The sequence below is a fragment of the Leptodactylus fuscus genome, chromosome 6 (assembly GCF_031893055.1).
Source record: "Leptodactylus fuscus isolate aLepFus1 chromosome 6, aLepFus1.hap2, whole genome shotgun sequence".
NCBI classification, from domain to species: Eukaryota; Metazoa; Chordata; class Amphibia; order Anura; family Leptodactylidae; genus Leptodactylus; species Leptodactylus fuscus.
The window spans coordinates 152,915,736-152,941,785 of NC_134270.1; the positions used below are offsets into that span (position 1 = coordinate 152,915,736).

The following is a 26,050-nucleotide window of genomic DNA, read 5'->3' on the forward strand; positions in this document are numbered from 1 at the left end:
GGCTCATATTAATATTTCATGTAAATTTATTCCAGTTACTCTTTGATCTTCGGGACTATTATTACAAAGACACGATGTGACCGGTAATCGCCCCTACGGCAAGGTATAGACTTATTAACCATTACCAGTCCATAACACTTCCTTATTTACATAGCTGCATGTAATATCAACCACAGTAAGTGAGATTAGATTGCAAGCTCCACAGCCCCAGGATCTAATATGAAGGAATAGACATTAGTGAATATGTCTTATGTCAGTAAAATTTAAAGGGCTCGTCAAATGCCATCATTTTTTTTTCCTTAAAACTGTAAGAAGGAATAATATCTCCTCACCTTTATACCCCTCTGGTGTCCGAGCTTCTCTGGTTCCCTGAAAGTCCCTTCCTCCTTTTTTTTATTTTATGTCAGTCTCCCCTTATAAAGAGTGAGTGGGGTTAAGAGGAGAGGATGTAACAGATGTCCCATAGACTCAGTGGGGTAACTAGGAATGGCGGGGTCCCGTGGCGATCTTTTGACATGGGGCATCCTCCCTTCCCTGACCGACGCCGAAGACCCTGACCGACACCTCCCCCGCCCCTGCATTCCTGCGCGCTTTATTATGCCCCATAGTGGCCCCTGCACACAGTATTATGTCCCATAGTGGCCCCTACACACACTATTATGCCCCATAGTGGCCCCTGCACACACTATTATGCCCCATAGTGGCCCCTGCACACAGTATTATGCCCCATAGTGGCCCCTGCACACAGTATTATGCCCCATAGTGGCCCCTACACACAGTATTATGTCCCATAGTGGCCCCTGCACACAGTATTATGCCCCATAGTGGCCCCTGCACACAGTATTATGTCCCATAGTGGCCCCTGCACACAGTATTATGCCCCATAGTGGCCCCTGCACACAGTATTATGCCCCATAGTGGCCCCTACACACAGTATTATGTCCCATAGTGGCCCCTGCACACAGTATTATGCCCCATAGTGGCCCCTGCACACAGTATTATGCCCCATAGTGGCCCCTACACACAGTATTATGTCCCATAGTGGCCCCTGCACACACTATTATGCCCCATAGTGGCTCCTGCACACACTATTATGCCCCATAGTGCCCCCTGCACACAGTATTATGTCCCATAGTGGCTCCTGCACACAGTATTATGTCCCATAGTGGCCCCTGCACACACTATTATGCCCCATAGTGGCTCCTGCACACACTATTATGCCCCATAGTGCCCCCTGCACACAGTATTATGTCCCATAGTGGCTCCTGCACACAGTATTATGCCCCACTGTGGGCACCTATTATACTCTGGGGTCTGAAAATACCCCACAGTATAATAATCGGAGACCAAGGGGGGTACCAACATAACGAAACACTGTTACTTACTTATACTTTTTGTTGTCTTTTATGATAAGCTGAGATTCAGTCATAGGGGTTGTAGTTACTTTTCCTACATGAGATTACTTTACAGTTTGGGGTATAATGGGATACTTCCCATATTGCATGTTGGGGTCTGGAGTTGTGAATGCCACTCCGAAGTATAACACAGGCTATAACGTGAGATTAGAACAAGGTAAGTCCTGTAATGGATTTATGACACACAGCTTTCATGTACATTGACTATACTATTGACAGAGCTCTATAGTAAATCTTCAGGACAGGAGATATTTGTGCTGCTGATATCTCCGGATGAGCGAGTGCTGTTCCCATTCACTGACAGCTAGCAGGGGTCCTGCAGAGATAGTAGCAGCGATGGCTGGATATGTTTGCTGTAACTCTTCCAGCAGACTTGGTTCGCACAACACTATGGCAGGTGAGATACTCTGCAGGGACAAGGATTGAGGAATACACAGACATTTATCATCCCGCTCGCTCTGGGGGGATTTCCATTTTGTAAATATCACATTGTTTATTCTGTATTATACACTTGTCCACTTGAAAAGGTCAGAATAAGAGACATTTGTATATTTGTTAGTGTTTTCCCGCTCGCACTGTCTGCTTTCTTGCTCACTTCCAGTTCACTCGAGGAACATAATACACCGGAATATTTAACTGTTTCCTGGGAGTCTCGGTTAAAGGTAATGTCACCAGATAGGTTACAGTCACCTGAATCAGACAATGTTTCCCCTTTGCTTCCGCCATTGCTGAGATTTTACTGTTCTTGTCAATATGTATATGAGCTGTTTTTAGCAACAAGGGCGTTGTCATTGCTCCAAAAGGCTCATTTGCATATTGACAAATGAAGTGATATTTTGGTAACAGAGGAACCGCGTCACAATGTGAAAACACTGTATGATTCAGGTGACCATAACCTATGTATCTGCAGGGCTTGTAGATATGCTGGGTGCTGGGGATAGCCATGCCCCAAATCTAGTAGGAATATGGCACCTGTCTAACCTCTATACAACCATTGTTGGGGTAAAAGTGGAACAAATTGAATTTGCCTGCAAAAGTACTAAAAACATATAGGGCATTAGTGGTGAAGTTTTGGTCAAACTATTTCTATAACATGTGAACATAGCCTTAGGCCCTGTTCACACAGCCATCATATTTGAAAGCTAGAATTGCACAGCATACAGTGCTCATGCCCAATTTAACTTAATGGTTCTTGCTTAATAGGGCCCACTAGGTCAATGGTCAATTGGGTCCATTAGGTCAATGGTCAAATGGGTCCACTAGGTCAATGGTCAATTGGGTCCACTAGGTCAATGGTCAATTGGATCCACTAGGTCAATGGTCAAATGGGTCCACTAGGTCAATTGGGTCCACTAGGTCAATGGTCAATTGGATCCACTAAGTCAATGGTTAATTGGATCCATTAGGTCAGTGGTCAATTGGGTCCAACAGGTCAATGGTCAGATGAGTCCACTAGGTCAATGGTCAATTGTATCTACTAGGTCAATGGTCAAATGGGACCACTAGGTCAGTGGTCAATTGGGTCCACCAGGTCAATGGTCAAATGGGTCCACTAGGTCAATGGTCAATTGGATCCACTAGGTCAATGGTCAATTGGATCCACTAGGTCAATGGTCAATTGGATCCATTAGGTCAATGGTAAAATGGGTCTACTAGGTCAATGGTCAATTGGGTCCACTAGGTCAATGGCATCCACTAGGTCAATGGCCAATAGGATCCCCTAGGTCAATGGTCAATTGTGTTTACTAGGTGCTGTTGACATCTGATGCATCAGGCAGACATTATGTAACTTATGATGCCTGAAAATGTGAACATAACCTAACCCTATCCAACACACTATCTGACAAAATGACAATATTATTATATTGTTTTTGGTCTGGCTCCACGTTGCATAAATGCTGCAGTTTGGCCTCACGGAAACACCGTGGCAAAACGCGCAGCATTTTATACTCACCGACTCCAAATCCAACAATCAGTCTAAAACCCTGGATAATATAAGATAAAATTCAGAAAAAAAAATAAAAAAAATCACAAAATGTGCACTCAGTTATAATTCCCCTCCTCCACCATTTATACCTGCTTATCATTCCAGTCACCCTTCTGGATATGAGGCACAAACATCAATCTCTCTGCTGTTGTCTGATTGTAAAATATTAGAAGATCTCTCGCTGTGCTCTGTCTGGACCCATTGGCACATTCTCTTACATATCCAATTCCGCACTCTGTATTTCCATTCAAGAGCTATGTGAGTCAATGGATTAGACTAATGACTACGGTAGGGGCTACAGACAAAGCTGGGGGAAGAGCGGACAAATAATCGAACATATTGCTGTCATCACGCCAGGGCTCATAAATCAGGAAGACGCTGCAGCATTTACAGGAAGAAAGGAGAGCGAGGGCAACATGGAAAATTCTTCAAGCAAAAATTCAATAATTGTGACGGATCACGTTCTTTATCGCTGTTATTATAGGCTGAATTCCATCAGCTTCAGAAATGATTATGTTGTTAGGAGAAGAGTATAATATGCTGAAGAAAGTGCTTCTTCTATCTATCTATCTATCTATCTATCTCCCTCTCTCTTCTATCTATCTATCCATCTCCTATCTACAGTCCTATGAAAAAGTTTGGGCACCCCTATTAATCTTAATCATTTTTAGTTCTAAATATTTTGGTGTTTGCAGCAGCCATTTCAGTTTGATATATCTAATAACTGATGGACACAGTAATATTTCAGGATTGAAATGAGGTTTATTGTACTAACAGAAAATGTGCACTATGCAATAAACCAAAATTTGACCGGTGCAAAAGTATGGGCACCTCAACAGAAAAGTGACATTAATATTTAGTAGATCTTCCTTTTACAAAGATAACAGCCTCTAGTCGCTTCCTGTAGCTTTTAATCAGTTCCTGGATGAAGGTATTTTGGACCATTCCTCTTTACAAAACAATTCAAGTTCAGTTAAGTTTGATGGTCGCCGAGCATGGACAGCCCGCTCTCAAATGATCCCACAGATGTTCAATGATATTCAGGCCTGGGGACTGGGATGGCCATTCCAGAACATTGTAATTGTTCCTCTGCATGAATGCCTAAGTCGATTTGGAGCGGTGTTTTGGATCATTGTCTTGCTGAAATATCCATCTCCGGCGTAACTTCAACTTCGTCACTGATTCTTGAACATTATTCTCAAGAATCTGCTGATACTGAGTGGAATCCATGTGACCCTCAACTTTAACAAGATTCCCGGTGCCGGCATTGGCCACACAGCCCCAAAGCATGATGGAACCTCCACCAAATATTACAGTGGGTAGCAAATGTTTTTCTTGGAATGCTGTTTTTTTTTTGGACACCATGCATAACGCCTTTTTGTATGACCAAACAACTCAATCTTTGTTTCATCAGTCCACAGGACCTTCTTCCAAAATGAAGCTGGCTTATCCAAATGTGCTTTTGCTTACCTCAGGCGACTGTTTGTGGCGTACGTGCAGAAACGGCTTCTTTCTCATCACTCTCCCATACAGCTTCTCCTTGTGCAAAGTGTGCTGTATTGTTGACCGATGCACAGTGACACCATCTGCAGCAAGATGATGCTGCAGCTCTTTGGAGGTGGTCTGTGGATTGTCCTTGACTGTTCTCACCATTCTCCTTCTCTGCCTTTCTGATATTTTTCTTGGCCTGCCACTTCTGGGCTTAACAAGAACTGTCCCTGTGGACTTCCATTTCCTTACTATGTTCCTCACAGTGGAAACTGACAGGTTAAATCTCTGAGACAGCTTTTTGTATCCTTCCCCTGAACAACTATGTTGAACAATCTTTGTTTTCAGATCATTTGAGAGTTGTTTAGAGTAGCCCATGATGCCACTCTTCAGAGGAGATTCAAATAGGAGATCAACTTGCAATTGGCCACCTTAAATACCTTTTCTTATGATTGGATACATCTGGCTATGAAGTTCAAAGCTCAGTGAGGTTACAAAAACAATTTTGTGCTTCAGTAAGTCAGTAAAAAGTAGTTAGGGGAATTCAAATCAATAAAATGATAAGGGTGCCCATACTTTTGCACCAGTCAAATTTTGGTTTAATGCATGTTGCACATTTTCTGTTAGTACAATAAACCTCATTTCACTCCTGAAATATTACTGTGTCCATCAGTTATTAGATATATCAAACTGAAATGGCTGCTGCAAACACCAAAATATTTAGAACTAAAAATGATTAAGATTAATAGGGGTGCCCAAACTTTTTCATAGGACTCTATCTATCTATCTATCTATCTATCTATCTATCTATCTATCTATCTAGGGGTCTGTTCCAGGATTTGACAGTACTGTATCAGAAGATTGGTGATAAATGTTTGATCTTTGGAAGTCCAACCAATATAATCCCCACAATCACAAGAACGTTAGTCCCGTATAACCCCATCTGAATAGAATAGTCACATACAGTCCTATGAAAAAGTTTGGGCACCCCTATTAATCTTAATCATTTTTAGTTCTAAATATTTTAGTGTTTGCAGCAGCCATTTCAGTTTGATATATCTAATAACTGATGGACACAGTAATATTTCAGGATTGAAATGAGGTTTATTGTACTAACAGAAAATGTGCAATATGCATTAAACCAAAATTTGCCCGGTGCAAAAATATGGGCACCTCAACAGAAAAGGGACATTAATATTTAGTAGATCCTCCTTTTGCAAAGATAACAGCCTCTAGTCGCTTCCTGTAGCTTTTAATCAGTTCCTGGATGAAGGTATTTTGGACCATTCCTCTTTACAAAACAATTCAAGTTCAGTTAAGTTTGATGGTCGCCGAGCATGGACAGCCCGCTCTCAAATGATCTGAAAACAAAGATTGTTCAACATAGTTGTTCAGGGGAAGGATACAAAAAGTTGTCTCAGAGATTTAACCTGTCAGTTTCCACTGTGAGGAACATAGTAAGGAAATGGAAGACCACAGGGACAGTTCTTGTTAAGCCCAGAAGTGGCAGGCCAAGAAAAATATCAGAAAGGCAGAGAAGAAGAATGGTGAGAACAGCCAAGGACAATCCACAGACCACCTCCAAAGAGCTGCAGCATCATCTTGCTGCAGATGGTGTCACTGTGCATCGGTCAACAATACAGCGCACTTTGCATAAGGAAAAGCTGTATGGGAGAGTGATGAGAAAGAAGCCGTTTCTGCACGTACGCCACAAGCAGAGTCACCTGAGGTATGCAAAAGCACATTTGGACAAGGCAGCTTCATTTTGGAAGAAGGTCCTGTGGACTGATGAAACAAAGATTGAGTTGTTTGGTCATACAAAAAGGCGTTATGCATGGTGTCCAAAAAAACAGCATTCCAAGAAAAACACTTGCTACCCACTGTAAAATTTGGTGGAGGTTCCATCATGCTTTGGGGCTGTGTGGCCAATGCCGGCACCGGGAATCTTGTTAAAGTTGAGGGTTGCATGGATTCCACTCAGTATCAGCTGATTCTTGAGAATAATGTTCAAGAATCAGTGACGAAGTTGAAGTTACGCCGGGGATGGATATTTCAGCAAGACAATGATCCAAAACACCGCTCCAAATCGACTCAGGCATTCATGCAGAGGAACAATTACAATGTTCTGGAATGGCCATCCCAGTCCCCAGACCTGAATATCATTGAACATCTGTGGGATGATTTGAAGCGGGCTGTCCATGCTCGGTGACCATCAAACTTAACTGAACTTGAATTGTTTTGTAAAGAGGAATGGTCCAAAATACCTTCATCCAGGATCCAGGAACTGATTAAAAGCTACAGGAAGCGACTAGAGACTGTTATCTTTGCCAAAGGAGGATCTACTAAATATTAATGTCACTTTTCTGTTGAGGTGCCCATACTTTTGCACCGGTCAAATTTTGGTTTAATGCATATTGCACATTTTCTGTTAGTACAATAAACCTCATTTCAATCCTGAAATATTACTGTGTCCATCAGTTATTAGATATATCAAACTGAAATGGCTGTTGCAAACACCAAAATATTTAGAACTAAAAATGATTAAGATTAATAGGGGTGGCCAAACTTTTTCATAGGACTGTAGGCGCACTGCCACAGCATTCAACTCCATGAGACTGGCATAGATAGCCGAGTAGTCTAAATGTCTTATCTTCGGAAATCCCACGTAGATAAATGGAGCTGCAGTGAATCTGTGCAACTGGGAAGACTCCTTTCAAATAAATGCACACTTCTTAACACCGTGCTGAGCTTAGGTCTAAAAATATATTTTATAGTAGTTGAAGCTTTTTAGTAACATAGAAATACCAAGTCTGTACATAGACACAGATTTAAAGGTTTTATCCTGGACTTCAATACTGATGACCCAACCTTAGGATAGACCATTAATGTCAGATTGTTAGGAGTCTGACTCCCGATACCTCTGCTGATCAGCTATTTGAAGCACAAGACCCAGAAAACCTGTATGATTGAGAGCATGTTTACCTGCAGATGATGCTAGAGATAGCCACCTATATACTGTGTCATTAATATAGAAACAGGATTCTGAGAGCTCCCTCTAGTGGTGACTGCAGGTAGTCAGAATGTAGTCTTAAAGGGAGTCTGTCAGCGGAATCCAGATAGACAGATAGCTAGGTTAGGGTAATTTGTATCAATGTATTGCCCTTGTGAATAGCTGCCTCTGTTGCCAAGTTATTGTCAATGACCTCCTTGCTCCATTTGGTGACCATAAAATATCTATCTATAGGGCTGAGTTCATATGCTGGATTCTGGTGTCACTAAACTATCTATCTGTGGGGCTGAAGTGATATGTTGGTTCTGTTGACCCTAACTTATCTATCTGCAGGGCTGGGTTGATATTCTGGGTTCTGGTGACACTAACCTATCTATCTGCAGGGCTGGGGTGATATGCTGGGTCTGGTGACACTAACCTATCTATCTGCAGGGCTGGGGTGATATGCTGGTTCTGGTGACAATAACCTATCTATCTGCGGGGCTGGGGTGATATGCTGGTTCTGGTGACACTAACCTATCTATCTGCAGGGCTGGGGTGATATGCTGGTTCTGGTGACAATAACCTATCTATCTGCGGGGCTGGAGTGATATGCTGGGTCTGGTGACACTAACCTATCTATCTGCAGGGCTGGGGTGATATGCTGGTTCTGGTGACAATAACCTATCTATCTGCGGGGCTGGAGTGATATGCTGGGTCTGGTGACACTAACCTATCTATCTGCAGGGCTGGGGTGATATGCTGGTTCTGGTGACAATAACCTATCTATCTGCGGGGCTGGGTTCATATGTTGTCTTCTCATGATAGACTCCCTTTAACTTTTAGTATATGTGATAGATTTGAAGCTCTGCATCAGAGAAATGGAGCTCTAAAAACTCTAAAGATATATTAAGAAATTAACCAGCACAGAATTGAAACCTCTTTAGAACAAAAAGCCAAAGGGGTGTTGAAGGGTGAAAATTCACTTTACAGTTACTAGTAGCAAATAGTGGTAAAAATCTCTTTGACTTACACATGCAAATAAGTGCTCTAGGAATAAGGAAAGTTTCCATAAAATCCAAGTTTCCAAGGAAATGGTTGGTATTATTTTTCTGACTCAGGCGTTGTCATAGTATAACATGGAAACCTTCCAGTCATCCATATAACTAAATAACTTCATACTGCAACACCTACTGGAAGCAGCATACTGTATAAGTACTGCTTCATGACTACCTTTATACATAAAGGGAGTCAGTCACCAGGGCCCAGTATATCACCTCATGCCTGCAGATAGATAGGTTACAGCCACCAGAACACAGTATATCAACCCAGCCCTGCAGATAGATAGGTTACAGCCACCAGAACACAGTATATCAACCCAGCCCTGCAGATAGATAGGTTACAGCCACCAGAACACAGTATATCAACCCAGCCCTGCAGATAGATAGGTTACGGCCACCAGAACACAGTATATCAACCCAGCCCTGCAGATAGATAGGTTACAGCCACCAGAATACAGTATATCACCCCATGCCTACAGATAGATAGGTTATGGCTACCAGAACACAGTATAGATAGGTCAGTGTCACCTGAATCATACAGTGCTTTCCCTTTGTGAACCGCTGACTTTGCTGGCGAGTGATTAGTTTTTGTCAATATGCAATGAGGGTATTACTGCTCACCTTTTTTTTGGGGGGGATGATTTTTTAAAACTTTTTTTTTGATGATTACAGCCATGCAACATGGCAGCTCCTATAGCTGTGCAGACAGCACTCATTGAGTGCTGTGTTCATAGCGATCAGGAAGGCAGGGAGAGTAATAAACCATCTACAAGTACAGGTAGTCATATATAGACCTATATAGTCTATGGGCAGTTCAGAAGAGGGTAAAGAAAAATATTTTGTTTCCACTCATCAGTCTAACACGAAGTCTATGGAGAGGGAATGGGGAGGAGAAGACTGTTGGAAAAGACACACAAATAATGCATCTGCTAAGCTCTGCTACACTTGTAAGATGACACTTTTGACCCTACTAAATCTAGTAAGATAATGCTGTACCCCCGGCCGTTATCCATAGACTTTTGTGTGTGAGGCTGGATATGGTCACGGGTGCTGATAGTGATAAAGGAGGAGGAAAGAAACATTATATGTTACAAAGTTTCTTATATTCACCAGTATATTCATGCATAAAAAGGCTTTCAGAGATGAGTCAGAACATGAATTTCTTTATAGATTTCTATTAGATTATTGCCATACTGTAATAAATCGTGCACTGAACATGCTGAGAGTTGTAGTGCGGAGCCACAGGTCGCCGACCACTGGTCATAGGCGTTACGAGAGAGGATTATTAGCAGGCGCCCAGGAGCTCTCCGGAAAATGAAGACAAGTGACTCTTTCTAACCCAAAGTAGAGAAGTCAGGAAGTGGCGGTGAGCATATTGACCTAAATAATCACAGTCTTTATCCTGAGTTGCTCTTTTAGTTGCCTTTATGTAGAATCGCGGTGACCTGAATTTCCCTGAGATAGCTAAAGATTTTAAATGAGTCGTCTTGGCCTATTGCCGAGAAACTTAGCCGCTTCTCAATGAAGATCCGCAGGACGCCATCAACGCAAGCCAAAGACATCTCTTTACGACTATGCAAATGAAGACGATGTAGCGGCAGTAGCAATGACTGATTCATATCCAAATGACGGGTGTAAAAATGGATGAGTGGGGCAGAAAAAACCCCACCAATATAATAAATCTATTTTATTTGCCAGTCCATTAAACATGGATAGAAACGGATGCAATGTGGACATTACAAACAGAATGGAAATGGAGGCCAAATCAACTTGACCCAGAGTCAACCTGAATATCCCAAATTGTTTGATTTATAGTGAAATTGAACAATTTAAATTTCTCCACCAATAAATTATTATATATGAGGACTCTTCACACCCCAGGGTATAATAGGTGGGGGTCCAGGGGAGGTGACCAAAATAAAAATACATTTATACTCACCGTGCGTTCTCTCCTGGGCCTCCTTGTGGTGTCCGGCGATCTAGGTCTTCCTTATACAGGAGGATGACGTCACAGAAGAGCGCCAGAGCTGGTGTCATGTGCTCTTCTCTGATGTCATGCACCCAGGGTCCTGTGATTGGTGCTCGGTGTGCCCATGTGACTGCAGAGGCTCAATCATCGGGGGTGACCCCGGGAGCATGACATCAGAGAAGAATTCCAGACTTGGCAAGGAGGAAGAAACAGACCACCAGACACCACGAGGAGACCCAGAAGAGGTAACAGAAGGCGAGTACAACTTCCCTTCTGGTTCTATCCAAACAAGCTTGGACTGAACCAAACCAGAACACAGAACAAAACAAATCTTCTGGGGTTCGCCGGTCTTTAGTCCTGTCCATATAACGTAAACTTATAATTTACTAGAAAGTTAAAGGAACTGTCAGCCTTCCAATACCAGATTGATGGGGATTTGACACCTGGTGTCCATACCGTAACTACATACCATAACTACTCAGTGGACAGAGCAGGAAGCAGACAGCTCTGTACACTGTCTAGTGGTCATGCTACTCCCCTGCAGCTTGGCTCCCGTTCATTTTAATGGGCCACAGTGTTCAGTGCTAGCAAACCACTTTGACTTGGTTGGGGTACTCCATTTCAACATGAGCTACGGCTACGGCTCTCCATACACTTATATGAACCTTCATTTTACGTCGTATGGCTTTGAAGCCGTCTGACAATAGAAATCGAAGGCTCTGAACCTGACAGGTTATCAATCCCGGTGGTGAAGTTGCTGACAAAATCCAGTCTCCAGATCGATGGCTGGCCGCAGCGCTGTAAATGATAGCAGTCATTGGCGGCTCCACGCTGGATACGGTGCACTATTTCTCTGAGATGATCCCTCACAGCTCAGCAGATTATCCGTCATATATGAAGGCTTCCTATATAATCCTAATACCGCTGGGGATCTGCTTATCTCCTAACTGCAGTGTCCCCACATCAGTGGAAAATGTGATGTATTTCATCTGTGACTGCGGGTTTACTCCAAACCCCTGCAGCCTTCATGGCCGTATAAATAGCACGTTATGGCAGGGATATACAGAAGCTTTCTTTTCCTTACCCCAGGATACTGTCAAGTAACATTTCCATTACATACCAAACACACAACATCATTCACATCAGGGGAGATGTCAGTGTGAACACGACCATTGTCAGTAAGTTATATATATCCGTAAATCTATACAATAACAGAATAAATCATATACAGGTGCAGGGGCCAAAACCAGGACAATGTAGGGGCAAATATACAAAACAATGAAAATACTCTGTAACAAGGTGAGCTTGGCCTTACATGTCACGTGACCTTGTATCTCCCAGTAGACAGAATATACAGTCCTATGAGAAAGTTTGGGCACCCATTTTTAGTTCTAAATATTTTGGTATTTGCAGCAGCCATTTCAGTTTGATATATCTAATAACTGATGGACACAGTAATATTTCAGGATTGAAATGAGGTTTATTGTACTAACAGAAAATGTGCAATATGCATTAAACCAAAATTTGACCGGTGCAAAAGTATGGGCACCTCAACAGAAAAGTGACATTAATATTTAGTAGATCCTCCTTTTACAAAGATAACAGCCTCTAGTCGCTTCCTGTAGCTTTTAATCAGTTCCTGGATCCTGGATGAAGGGATTTTGGACCATTCCTCTTTACAAAACAATTCAAGTTCAGTTAAGTTTGATGGTCGCCGAGCATGGACAGCCCGCTTCAAATCATCCCACAGATGTTCAATGATATATAGGTTTGGGCACTGAGATGGCCATTCCAGAACATTGTAATTGTTCCTCTACATGAATGCCTGAGTTGATTTGGAGCGGTGTTTTGGATCATTGTCTTGCTGAAATATCCATCCCCGGCGTAACTTCAGCTTCGTCACTGATTCTTGAACATTATTCTCAAGAATCAGCTGATACTGAGCGGAATCCATGCGACCCTCAACTTTAACAAGATTCCCGATGCCGGCATTGGCCACACAGCCCCAAAGCATGATGGAACCTCCACCAAATTTTACAGTGGGTAGCAAGTGGTTTTCTTGGAATGCTGTTTTTTTGGACGCCATGCATAACGCCTTTTTGTATGACCAAACAACTCAATCTTTGTTTCATCAGTCCACAGGACCTTCTTCCAAAATGAAGCTGGCTTGTCCAAATGTGCTTTTTCATACCTCAGGTGACTCTGCTTGTGGCATGCTTGCAGAAACGGCTTATTTCTCATCACTCTCCCATACAGCTTTTCCTTATGCAAAGTGCGCTGTATTGCTGACTGATGCACAGTGACACCATCTGCAGCAAGATGATGCTGCAGCTCTTTGGAGGTGGTCTGTGGATTGTCCTTGACTGTTCTCACCATTCTTCTTCTCTGCCGTTCTGATATTTTTCTTGGCCTGCCACTTCTGGGCTTAACAAGAACTGTCCCTGTGGTCTTCCATTTCCTTACTATGGTCCTCACAGTGGAAACTGACAGGTTAAATCTCTGAGACAACTTTTTGTATCCTTCCCCTGAACAACTATGTTGAACAATCTTTGTTTTCAGATCATTTGAGAGCGGGCTGTCCATGCTCGGCGACCATCAAACTTAACTGAACTTGAATTGTTTTGTAAAGAGGAATGGTCCAAAATACCTTCATCCAGGATCCAGGGACTGATTAAAAGCTACAGGAAGTGACTAGAGGCTGTTACCTTTGCAAAAGGAGGATCTACTAAATATTAATGTCACTTTTCTGCTGAGGTGCCCATACTTTTGCACCGGGCAAATTTTCGTTTAATGCATATTGCATATTTTCTGTTAGTACAATAAACCTCATTTCAATCCTGAAATATTACTGTGTCCATCAGTTATTAGATATATCAAACTGGAATGGCTGTTGCAAACACCAAAATATTTAGAACTAAAAATGATTAAGATTAATAGGGGTGCCCAAACTTTTTCATAGGACTGTAACATTCCTGTAGTCAGGGTCGGACTGGCCCGCCGGAGCACCGGGGAATCCCCCGGTGGGCCCCAGGCCTCGACTATATAGAAGCAATGGTCAGGGGCCCGATCGGAATGTCAGGGACTGGTTCGGGCCCCTGTCCAGTGCATTTGCATTGATAAGCTGAGCGATGCTGCTAGTGGCAGGGGCTGGAACAGTAAGCTCGGGGCCCCAGGCTGCTGGCAGCGCTGTAATGAATAAAGAAGCACGGCTGCTGCAGTTTCCCAGGGCCCCGACACTTACACAGAGGGGCCTCCTGCCAGTGCAATCTTAGGGGCCTGTGTGGGGACAGAGGAGTCTGCTGCTGCTTCACAAATGTGAGTATATTTTTTTCTTTTTTTTTTTTTGGTAAAATGTAATATTTAATATGTATATGTGTACATTTGTTTAACCCTTAAGTGCTATCATGGTGTCTATCATACACCACTACCATACACATATCACTATGATAGACACCATGATAGTACTTAAGGGTTAAAGCATGTGTCTTGTATACTGTGTGAGGACTGTATGTTTGTATACAGGTATGTGTGTGTGTATATATACAGCATTCTATAATAATGTGTGAGTGTATGTATATATGTTAGTATATATGGTATATGAATGTATATAAATGTGTATATGCTAGATATATATCTATATATAGATATCTATATATATATATATATATATATATATATATATATGTGTGTGTGTGTGTGAGTGTGTGTGTGAGTATATATGAATGTATATGTATGAGTGTGTAGGTAACTGTTGCAGTTTTTGGAAATCGCAGCACTTATACCTACGGAAACACCTACAGTGTCCCTATAGGTATAATGGAAGCAGAAAGTCCTCAGAGCAAACCTCTGTGGAGTTTCTGCAAAAAGCGCTGCAGGAAAACTGACATGTTGCCGCCGGGGGTTTTCCCGCAGCGCTTTTTTGCTGTGGGACGCTGTGTTAGGTCTTATCCTTGTAGTATAACGTACAGTATATTGAGATGTTAAGGAGGAGCTCTTACCACCTGGGGCACATGCGGTTTTATATACCGCTAGAAAGCCGACAGTGCGCTGAATTCAGTGCAGCTTTCCCGTTCTGTGCCCCCGGTGAAGAGCTATCGGTCCCGGTACTGTAACTCTTCACTGTCAGAAGGGCATGTCTGACAGTCAGTCAGGAACGTTCTTTTTCCCAGCAGCGCCAGGCAAATGGGTTGATCCAATTCCTGGACAAATCTTTAAAGGATTTATCCAACTTTATAATATTGATGGTCTGTCCTTAGGATAGGCCGTCAATATTACATCTGTGATGATACAACAGCCAGGACCTCTGCAGATCAGCTATTCCAGGACAGTGCAGCTATAGGTAATGGTAACATTTCTAGGAGCCATGCTGATCACTTTCCATACAGAGTGTAGCAGTAGGTTTAGGTAGTGTGTTGTTGCACATTGTATGGCAGGTGAGCAGCACAGCTCCCGAGATGGTATTACCTTTAGCTGCCCTGTCTCGGCATCGCTGGTCTGCAGGTTCCTGGTGGTGGGCCCCTAGAAACAATTCCACTGGTGGGCCCTAGACACCCCAGTCCGACCCTGCCTGTAGTTATAGCAGTGTCTATTCCTCTTTACCCCCTACTAGTCAGAATCAGAGGAAGTGCCCTCCTGACATCCCCCCAAAAGCCCTCCCCCAAATTTCCCAGTAGTCACAGCGTTAGTCACAAAATCTACTCTATAGCCAGAGCAGCCATCTCCTAACTACCCCAGTAGTCCCTAAATAGAAATTGTAGTCAGAGCAGTGCCCTTCTGGCATCCTCAGTAGTCACAGCAGCCCCAGCTTTCCCAATAGTCACAGCATCTCCAATATCTACTCTATAGCCACAGAAGCCCCATCTTTACTTCCCCAATAGTCACAGCAGCCCCAGCTTTCCCAATAGTTACAGCATCTCCAAAATCAACTCTATAGCCTCAGCAGCTCTTTCTTTACTTCCCCAGTAGTCACAGCAGCCCCAGCTTCCCCAAAAGTCACAGCATGTCCAAAATCTACTCTATAGCCACAGCAGCCACCTCTTTACTACCCCAGTAGTCACAGTAGCCCAATAGTCACAGCATCTCCAAATTCAACTCTATAGCCTCAGCAGCCCTCTCTTTACTTCCCTAGTAGTCACAGCAGCCCCAGCTTCGCCAGTAGTCACAGCATGTCCAAAATCTACTCTATAGCCACAGCAGCCACCTCTTTACTACCCCAGTAGTCACAGTAGCCCAATAGTCACAGCATCTCCAAATTCAACTCTATAGCCACAGCAGCCCCCTCTTTACTACCCCAGTAGTCACAGCAGCCCCCTCTTTACTACCCCAGCAGTCACAGCAGCCCCAGCTTCCCCAATAGTCATAGCAGCCCCAATATTTATTCTATAGCCACAGCAGCCCTTTTTTTTACTTCCCCAGTAGTCACAGCTGCACCCCAACCTCCTGAATAGTCACTTCCCTGGTAGTCACAGTAGCCCCTCACCTTCCCCAGTAGTCACAGTAGCCCCTCACCTTCCCTAGTAGTCACAGTAGCCCCTCACCTTCCCTAGTAGTCACAGTAGCCCCTCACCTTCCCCAGTAGTCATAGCATCCCCAACTTCCCCTGTGGTCACAGAATCGTCCTTCTGACTTTCCCTGTACTTGCAGTAAAAGTTAAATAAACTGGATGGTAGAGGTGAGGGCCACTGGACAGCAATTGGTTAAAAAGTCAGAAAATACATTTTTCCAGGTACAGGAACCAAAGACCTTTATTGCATAAAGTATCAATTTCGAGAACTTAAAAGCACTTTCTATTAAAACCCGAAAATTATAGATTTTTGTACTCTGCAAAGCTGCTATTTTGTTCATCAAAGAAATCCATCAGTGACTACTTTCTTCCCTAAACATCAATTTTGTGAGCACCAGAACAGCTTAAGCAGCTTTAAAGTTTGAAAAGCCTATATACAGCCGTCTATATCTCTGCCCCCGGCACTCCAGTTCTAGGAAATAGGAATTAACTTAAAGTGTACCTCCGATTATAACTACTTTATTAGAAATAAATAGTACAGGTGACTATAAGGAACTTTGTAATATATCATACTAGCCTCTGCCAGCGACTTCATCTGCGGGTTGTTGGTGTCGATGATCCACCAATAATCAGCAAATTTCTGCCATCGATAGTTCAACTGCTCTGGCGTTTCAGCAGCTCTCAAGCTGGCCTGATGCTGAACTCGCTCCTTACAATGTGCCTGTGATTGTTCCGGCATCTCAGCAGCTCGCTGGGATGCCATATAATGAGTGTATTGTTGGCGCTGATGATCTGCCTGCTCTGCTTGAGAAGTCTGCTCAAGCATAACATAACATAACAGTCATAAAGCCATGTCATTTATCGGAATAAAAAGTAGCCTATGTGTTAATCAAGGTTATAAACTATCTATGTGCCAAATTTCATCCAAATCCGTTCAGCCGTTTTCGCGTGATCGAGTAACAAGTATCCAAACATCCAAACTTTCACATATATAATAATAGTAGGATTAAGGAAATCTGTTTTTGACTTGACTTAGCACGGCTCGTTCACATGGAGGGCGGTGGGGCGAATTTTGCACCAAGAGTAACATGGGGAGCTTTGTCACTCTCTGGTCAAAACCTGCCTGCCACGACCGTCGCGGTTTCCCCCTCCGGAGTTGGCTCAAATGAATGGGCCAACTCTGGAGGATGCTGCCGCCAGGCGGAAGCCGCAGCCCGGGAAGCCGTGGAATCCGTCTGAAGAAAGGGCAGCTCGCTTTTTTTTTCCCGCTAGCGGCAAAAAGAACACTAGTGGTCTCCATAGACCACCATTGTATGGAGGCGGATTTTGAGGCGAAACTAGCCCTTAGACTGCTCTCTTCCTCCTCACCTTCACCCAGACTGTTTATTTATATACAGTCTGTCTCTATATTCATCTCACAAACTGAAGTCTATGGAGAGGGAAGGTGACAGCGGTTAATTGATTTATTGTTTAATTCTGTGCAGTGGTAGAGTCTTATCATGAAGATATACGTAGATGTGCCAAAGAGCTGTCTCACTCAAAGTGTAGCATCTGCGGTATGTATGTCTGTTTTACAGCAGCCTCCTCCCCAGTCCATAGACTTCCATGTAAAAAACTAACTTGATAAGAATCTTTTTAGGTTAACTTAAGATTTCTTTCTGTATAGACCCATTTGCAGTCTTTTCATACAATATATTTGCTACATAGCAGAATATTTCTTCTCATTTTCCCCGTCACTTTCCAAATTGTAAATCAGAAGCATATTAATAAAAGGCTTAGCACTTCTGAAGGATGTCATTACGCCAGGGCTAAAAGCCACGGCACTCCAATAGCCGTGGGAGGAAAGACTTGTGGAGTATTATGTGTAATAAGTGCAGTAACATAGGAGAATGGAACCTTGGCTGCAAATATTACAACTATAGTATATGAGGGAATGTATGGCAGAGTCTATGTGTCAGGGGAACGCTCAGTCGTAGCTTCCAGCGAGAAGGAAGAAAGTTCTAATCTTAATTTCGGAGGACGTTCTCTGTGACTCTGGACTCCACTAGAGAACGGCAAATGCCAACAAGATTTTTCCACTGCAAGTGAAAAGTAGCCGACATTCAATGCTTGCTCTGGCAGGCCCAGAATACAAAGCCCTGTTGTGACTCAAAGTGGCACAAAGACTTGCTGAAGAAACCCCTTCATTGCCAACGAGCCAGCAGATCAGCGGGAATGCCCAACCTCCAAGTGACATTTAAAGGAGTGCATGTTGGAGTACTGACCCCCCGTATGACTAATCTAGTTTACTTGGGGTATATGACGCACTTTGCTGCTTTATCCCAAAATCGACTGAAATAATGCAGGATGAAGGGTCTGAAATCTCCACAACCCTACAAAAATGGGATTGGGTCTAAGGTGTACAGACTGTGCCATGGCCAGCTGCGCTAGGTTACGCGGTTGAGCATCCATGGTGCGAACAACCCAATCAAGGTGGTCCCACAGATTCTCCATTGGATTCAAGTCCGGGGAATTTGCTGGCCAAGGGAGTACGGTAAACTCATCCTGGGGCTCCTCGAACCACGCACGTACACTGCGAGCTTTATGACACATCACATTGTCCTGCTGGTAGATGCCATCATCCTGAGGAAAAACATCTCGCATGTAGGGGTGAACATGGTCCGCAAGGATAGATGCATACTTGTGTTGATCCATCGTGCCTTCCACAATGATGAGTGCACCCAGATGGCTGATGACACGCGCCTTCTGCGATTGGTTATTTAACGTTGACGTCAAAAGTAGGCGCTGGTCACATTAATATGACTGGACTGTGTATTATATTCTAGGGTCTGAAAACACCACAAAATATAATGCATCGGCCATATTATTTCTCCTGAGACAAATTTCCATTTGTTTGGTTTCTTTTTAGAATACCTGAGTCAAATCTGGGTCGGTATGAGTCGTTTTTTTTCATCTCTAATATCTAGTCCCGGATTCTGATCTCTTGACCAGTGTGTAGAGTGCTCTCTGATGTTGGAGACCTGTCCTGTCCTGCATGACACAGGCAAGCCATTGATTTCAATGGACACTGTGTAGTTCTTCATCTTCACTGCGGAGGCGCTGCAGGAAAATCGAACACTTACTGGCCTGGTTTCCCACTATAGATGATCACTGGAGGTCCCAGAAGGAGGACACTTTGTGATTAACTTCTTGTCAAGGGATATGTCTAACAAGTATTGGACCCCACAATGCTATGTATTAGAGTGCCCTCTATACGTCCTGTAGCAATGACTAAACTGTAACATCTGCAGCATTGCAGCCCTTTAATAAAACCTTCTTCCGTGCATGCTAGTAATATATATGTCAATGTAAATCCCTTAATACGTCGCTGTCACTCACCATATAGAGTACAATAGAGATGCTGTGAAGACTATACAAAGATGACAGCTCTCACCTAGAAGCTTCAGGGGATGGATTCCAGTTCTTGGAGTTTATTTTAATAAGAAATATTTTAATCTCTATTTATTTTACGAGTTGCGTTTCTGACTTAGATCTTGCTGTTGCCATGGTATATTCCAAAATAACGTATATGAAGATTTCTAGTATCGTAGAGATGGATGAATACCGTCTGGGGTTGGGTCCTTGGTCTTATGAAGACTTTTTCAGAACTTTTTGATCAACCATGGACGTGCACATGTGACCTAACAAGGACCCTGCTGCAGAAGGTTTGCTTGCTCTATATTCAGGTCCTCCCATAATGGTGCCTATGAGCCAGCGGGAACAGAAATTGTCCCTTTCGAGCCGGCACTCCATCAACGACGTGACCTGTCTCTATGGCAAGAACACCGTTGTGTTATATCCATGCATATATAATATACATCGTTGTACGCCAAACGGAAAATGGAAATTGCTGGCGCTTTTATTTACATTCCATAGAAACCGGACCAAATAAATGGAAACAGATGGACAATCAAAAAAAAAAAAACATCTGATCCTCCATGTACAGGATTTATGGTACTAAAATATTTGCCGGCTGATCACATAGGTATTGGCAACCTCCATTTATCTCTCACTTACATCACAGTCTGCACTTATTCACCATATGGAAATACCTTTCTGCCAAATCCAGCGTATATACAGTATTCAAGAAATAACAGGGCACCGTAAGTGACACAAAAACGAATGCCGGCCTTATAGAGCGTTCCCACTGTTTGGGAAAAAATTCTGCAGTGCATACCCCGAAGCAGGTTACTAATATGGAGGCCGGACCCCAGGAGCATGGAGTTCAAGCTTTTCACAGTGCTGCCAGGGGACCAGAAGTCTTCTATTTCGGCCCAACCCTGCTCTACACCTGGTACCTGTACTCCATGGAGAGCAGGGTCGGTCACATGACAAAGAGTTCAGCTCCTTTTGATTGTGGGAGGTAATGATCGTGGTCATAGGGAGAGTGTCCGTGACCTGGCCCAGAGAGGTGCAGGGCCCACGGCCACCTGGAAATGGACCACAGTGGCCAGGGAAAGCCTTGTTCCCCGACCGCTATACATATTGTTAATGGAAAGAGGCCTAACTGGGCTCCGTTTCATTAAATGCCAGCCCAGGGGAGGTGTATAAAAATAAAAAATACTTATACTCACCTGTCCTGGGCTGAGCATCCGCTCCGGGGCTCTTCCTGCGGTAGATGCTAAATAGGACTAAAAGGTTTCCTTCAATATCAAACTGATGGGGTTCCACCTCTCTACTATTTGTAGGCCTCCTCACTGACTATGAAACACAGCACCACAGATTGTGTAGTGGCTGTGCTTGGTATTGCAGCTCAGTACCTTTCACTTGAAGGGGACTGAATTACAAACAGGACATGTGACTGATAATCATTATGTCACTAGCTTGTGAATCAGAAGCAGCTCTTTAAACAGTGCGGGGTTTTGGACCCCCATCCACCTGCCATTGATGACCTATGCCAACAATATTGTAGTCTTGAACATCCTCTTTAAACTACACTCAAAACCTAAAATTTAACTTTAATTTAGGCATCCCCACTTAAACTTTTTAAGGTTTTGTTCCCTTACACCCCGAGTGGCCTACTTCCCCTCCCGTTTCATGCTTTTTCGTATAAGTAATGTACTCCTAAAAATTTTGACATAAAATAGGGTCCCTGACAATAAGCTGATCACAGGATCGACAGCGATCAGCTGTGCAGGATCTTAGCTGCAAGTGTTTAATTTCCCCACACTGCCTCCGCAGGACTCAATGAGAATTACAACTGTCAATAAAATTAAAATGAGTGATTATCATATATTGCCAGTCGGCACACAAAATACAGCCAAAAATTCAGTATCTGCAGGACATTTTAATTAGACTAAGCTTGTTAGCTCCAAATAAGGACTGGAGTGTACAGGATACTAATGTCTCATTACATGCTGTGGGTGGACGGGAACCACAAAGGGTAATTAGGAAGAATACAGAGCAATTATATTTCGCCAGGACAAATCTGAGTGTTATTATTCTGAACCAGGTTCAATGATTCTTTGTTATTTTTTTATGGCGCCCCTGGCAAATTCTGTTTTATGTCACAATAATACCGACGCTCCCAGACAAACAGACTATAATCATTATTATGTTATGTTTTTAATATCTGAGAGAGCGGCGAGCTTAATCCTGGCATTATATTTTACTCCACGTAAATGCCTTGGAGAGCAAGAAGGAAATTAGTATGTAGGTGATATAATAAGTGTATCAGCAGATATCATAGTGGTGCACAGCAAATATATAGGACCCCGAGGCATCATATAACTATGGCTGCTGCATCCCGAGAAACCAACCATGTCCAGAATATATAATACATGTATTTACATGAGCAAGTCTGTGTACCTGTGTGCAGTAGCATCTCGATATTACTAATGGTATCTATAATGCACGGAGAAGAGTTATAGCATGTGGTCATTTACAGGGGTGTCCAGGACCTGAAGGGATAGGATAGGTCATCAGCATGAGTTCAGTGGGGTCCGACAGATGTTTCAGCCACTGGAAGCAGTATACTAGATATATGACCAGAAAAAGCCTTGGTTTATATGATAGAGGGAGAGAAGCTGAGCTCTGTGATATATAGGATTATATGATAGAGGAGAGAAGCTGAGTTCTGTGATATATAGGGTTATAGGTAAAAAATATGCAAATCTAATCTCCTGGATAGAATTAGGAGAACAGAGTGCACTCTGTACACCACCCTATAGAGGGCGGCATCCTTAACATCATGAACGACTCAGTTATAAAGTCTTTTAATCATAATGTGGATTTAATTGCTAAATCAGTATTTCTGTCCCAAAAGGAACAGATTCCCAGCTATGGACGGGGGCACTCGTCCACATTAGGGAGAGTGTTCGCCTACATAGGCAGTACGGAGACTTACAAGTCATAGGGTTATATGATAGAGGAGAGAAGCTGAGCTCTGTGATATATAGGGTTATGTGATAGAAGAGAGAAGCCGAGCTCTGTGATATATAGTGTTATATGATAGAGGAGAGAAGCTGAGCTCTGTGATATATAGTGTTATATGATAGAGGAGAGAAGCTGAGCTCTGTGATATAGGGTTATATGATAGAGGAGAGAAGCTGAGCTCTGTGATATATAGGGTTATATGATAGAGGAGAGAAGCTGAGCTCTGTGATATATAGGGTTATAGGATAGAGGAGAGAAGCTGAGCTCTGTGATATATAGGGTTATATGATAGAGGAGAGAAGCTGAGCACTGTGATATATAGGGTTATAGGATAGAGGAGAAAAGCTGAGCTCTGTGATATATAGGGTTATATGATAGAGGAGAGAAGCTGAGCTCTGTGATATATAGGGTTATATGGTAGAGGAGAGAAGCTGAGCTCTGTGATATATAGGGTTATATGATAGAAGAGAGAAGCCGAGCTCTGTGATATATAGGGTTATATGATAGAGGAGAGAAGCTGAGCTCTGTGATATATAGTGTTATATGATAGAGGAGAGAAGCTGAGCTCTGTGATATATAGTGTTATATGATAGAGGAGAGAAGCTGAGCTCTGTGATATATAGGGTTATATGATAGAGGGAGAGAAGATGAGCTCTGTGATGTATAGGGTTATATGATAGAGGGAGAGAAGCTGAGCTCTGTGATATATATGGTTATATGATAGAGGAGAGAGGCTGAGCTCTGTGATATATAGGGTTATAGGATAGAGGAGAGAAGCTGAGCTCTGTGATGTATAGGGTTATAGGATAGAGGAGAGAAGCTGAGCTCTGTGATATATAGGTTATATGATAGAGGAGAGAAGCTGAGCTCTGTGATGTATAGGGTTATATGATAGAGGGAGAGAAGCTGAGCTCTGTGATATATATGGTTATATGATAGAGGAGAGAGGCTGAGCTCTGTGATATATAGGGTTATATGATAGAGGAGAGAAGCTGAGCTCTGTGATATATAGGGTTATATGATAGAGGAGAGAAGCTGAGCTGTGTGATATATAGGGTTATAGGATAGAGGAGAGAAGCTGAGCTCTGTGATATATAGGGTTATATGATAGAGGAGAGAAGCTGAGCTCTGTGATATATAAAGTTATATGATAGAGGGAGAGAAGCTGAGCTCTGTGATATATATGGTTATATGATAGAGGAGAGAGGCTGAGCTCTGTGATATATAGGGTTATAGGATAGAGGAGAGAAGCCGAGCTCTGTGATATATAGGGTTATATGATAGAGGAGAGAAGCTGAGCTCTGTGATATATAGTGTTATATGATAGAGGAGAGAAGCTGAGCTCTGTGATATATAGTGTTATATGATAGAGGAGAGAAGCTGAGCTCTGTGATATATAGGGTTATATGATAGAGGGAGAGAAGCTGAGCTCTGTGATATATATGGTTATATGATAGAGGAGAGAGGCTGAGCTCTGTGATATATAGGGTTATAGGATAGAGGAGAGAAGCTGAGCTCTGTGATGTATAGGGTTATAGGATAGAGGAGAGAAGCTGAGCTCTGTGATATATAGGTTATATGATAGAGGAGAGAAGCTGAGCTCTGTGATGTATAGGGTTATATGATAGAGGGAGAGAAGCTGAGCTCTGTGATATATATGGTTATATGATAGAGGAGAGAGGCTGAGCTCTGTGATATATAGCGCTATATGATAGAGGAGAGAAGCTGAGCTCTGTGATATATATGGTTATATGATAGAGGAGAGAGGCTGAGCTCTGTGATATATAGGGTTATATGATAGAGGAGAGAAGCTGAGCTCTGTGATATATAGGGTTATATGATAGAGGAGAGAAGCTGAGCTGTGTGATATATAGGGTTATAGGATAGAGGAGAGAAGCTGAGCTCTGTGATATATAGGGTTATATGATAGAGGGAGAGAAGATGAGCTCTGTGATGTATAGGGTTATATGATAGAGGGAGAGAAGCTGAGCTCTGTGATATATATGGTTATATGATAGAGGAGAGAGGCTGAGCTCTGTGATATATAGGGTTATAGGATAGAGGAGAGAGGCTGAGCTCTGTGATATATAGGGTTATAGGATAGAGGAGAGAAGCTGAGCTCTGTGATATATAGGGTTATATGATAGAGGAGAGAAGCTGAGCTCTGTGATATATAAAGTTATATGATAGAGGAGAGAAGCTGAGCTCTGTGATATATAAAGTTATATGATAGAGGGAGAGAAGCTGAGCTCTGTGATATATAGGGTTATATGGTAGAGGAGAGAAGCTGAGCTCTGTGATATATAGGGTTATAGGATAGAGGAGAGAAGCTGAGCTCTGTGATATATAGGGTTATAGGATAGAGGAGAGAAGCTGAGCTCTGTGATATATAAAGTTATATGATAGAGGAGAGAAGCTGAGCTCTGTGATATATAAAGTTATATGATAGAGGGAGAGAAGCTGAGCTCTGTGATATATAGGGTTATATGGTAGAGGAGAGAAGCTGAGCTCTGTGATATATAGGGTTATATGATAGAAGAGAGAAGCCGAGCTCTGTGATATATAGGGTTATATGATAGAGGAGAGAAGCTGAGCTCTGTGATATATAGTGTTATATGATAGAGGAGAGAAGCTGAGCTCTGTGATATATAGGGTTATATGATAGAGGGAGAGAAGATGAGCTCTGTGATGTATAGGGTTATATGATAGAGGAGAGAGGCTGAGCTCTGTGATATATAGGGTTATATGATAGAGGAGAGAAGCTGAGCTCTGTGATATATAGCGCTATATGATAGAGGAGAGAAGCTGAGCTCTGTGATATATAGGATTATATGATAGAGGAGAGAAGCTTAGCTCTGTGATATATAGTTGAGTTCTGTGAGCTCCTCCTTACAATACATACTCCCCATTCGCCTCCCCTCCGCGCCTGTGCAGTTCTCAATGTACAGATGACCACCTTGCCATATATCTGTAGTATGGCGCTCACTATTTTTAATCGACAGTGGGCATTTATAGCAGCTCTCTCTGCACCCCAGTACCTATAGTATCACCTGCAGATAAGACATAACATCCAACTGGCTGTGCAAAGAATTATCTATAAATTTTTATGTATTTTAAATAATTTTTTTACCCCATCGGTGGTATTTTAGGTGCTGCACATTCCTTCCAGTACAATACATACAACACCTGTATTCATTCTCTTGGGCACATGTATAAATAGAGGT

The 26,050-nt window shown here is 42.8% G+C and overlaps 1 protein-coding gene across 3 annotated transcripts in view; it reads right to left on the reverse strand.

Annotated features, from left to right (window-relative positions):
- VWA1 (von Willebrand factor A domain containing 1) overlaps positions 1–26,050 on the reverse strand; it is a 51,763-nt gene that overhangs the window by 24,596 nt on the left and 1,117 nt on the right. The gene's annotated exons all lie outside the window — the stretch shown is intronic.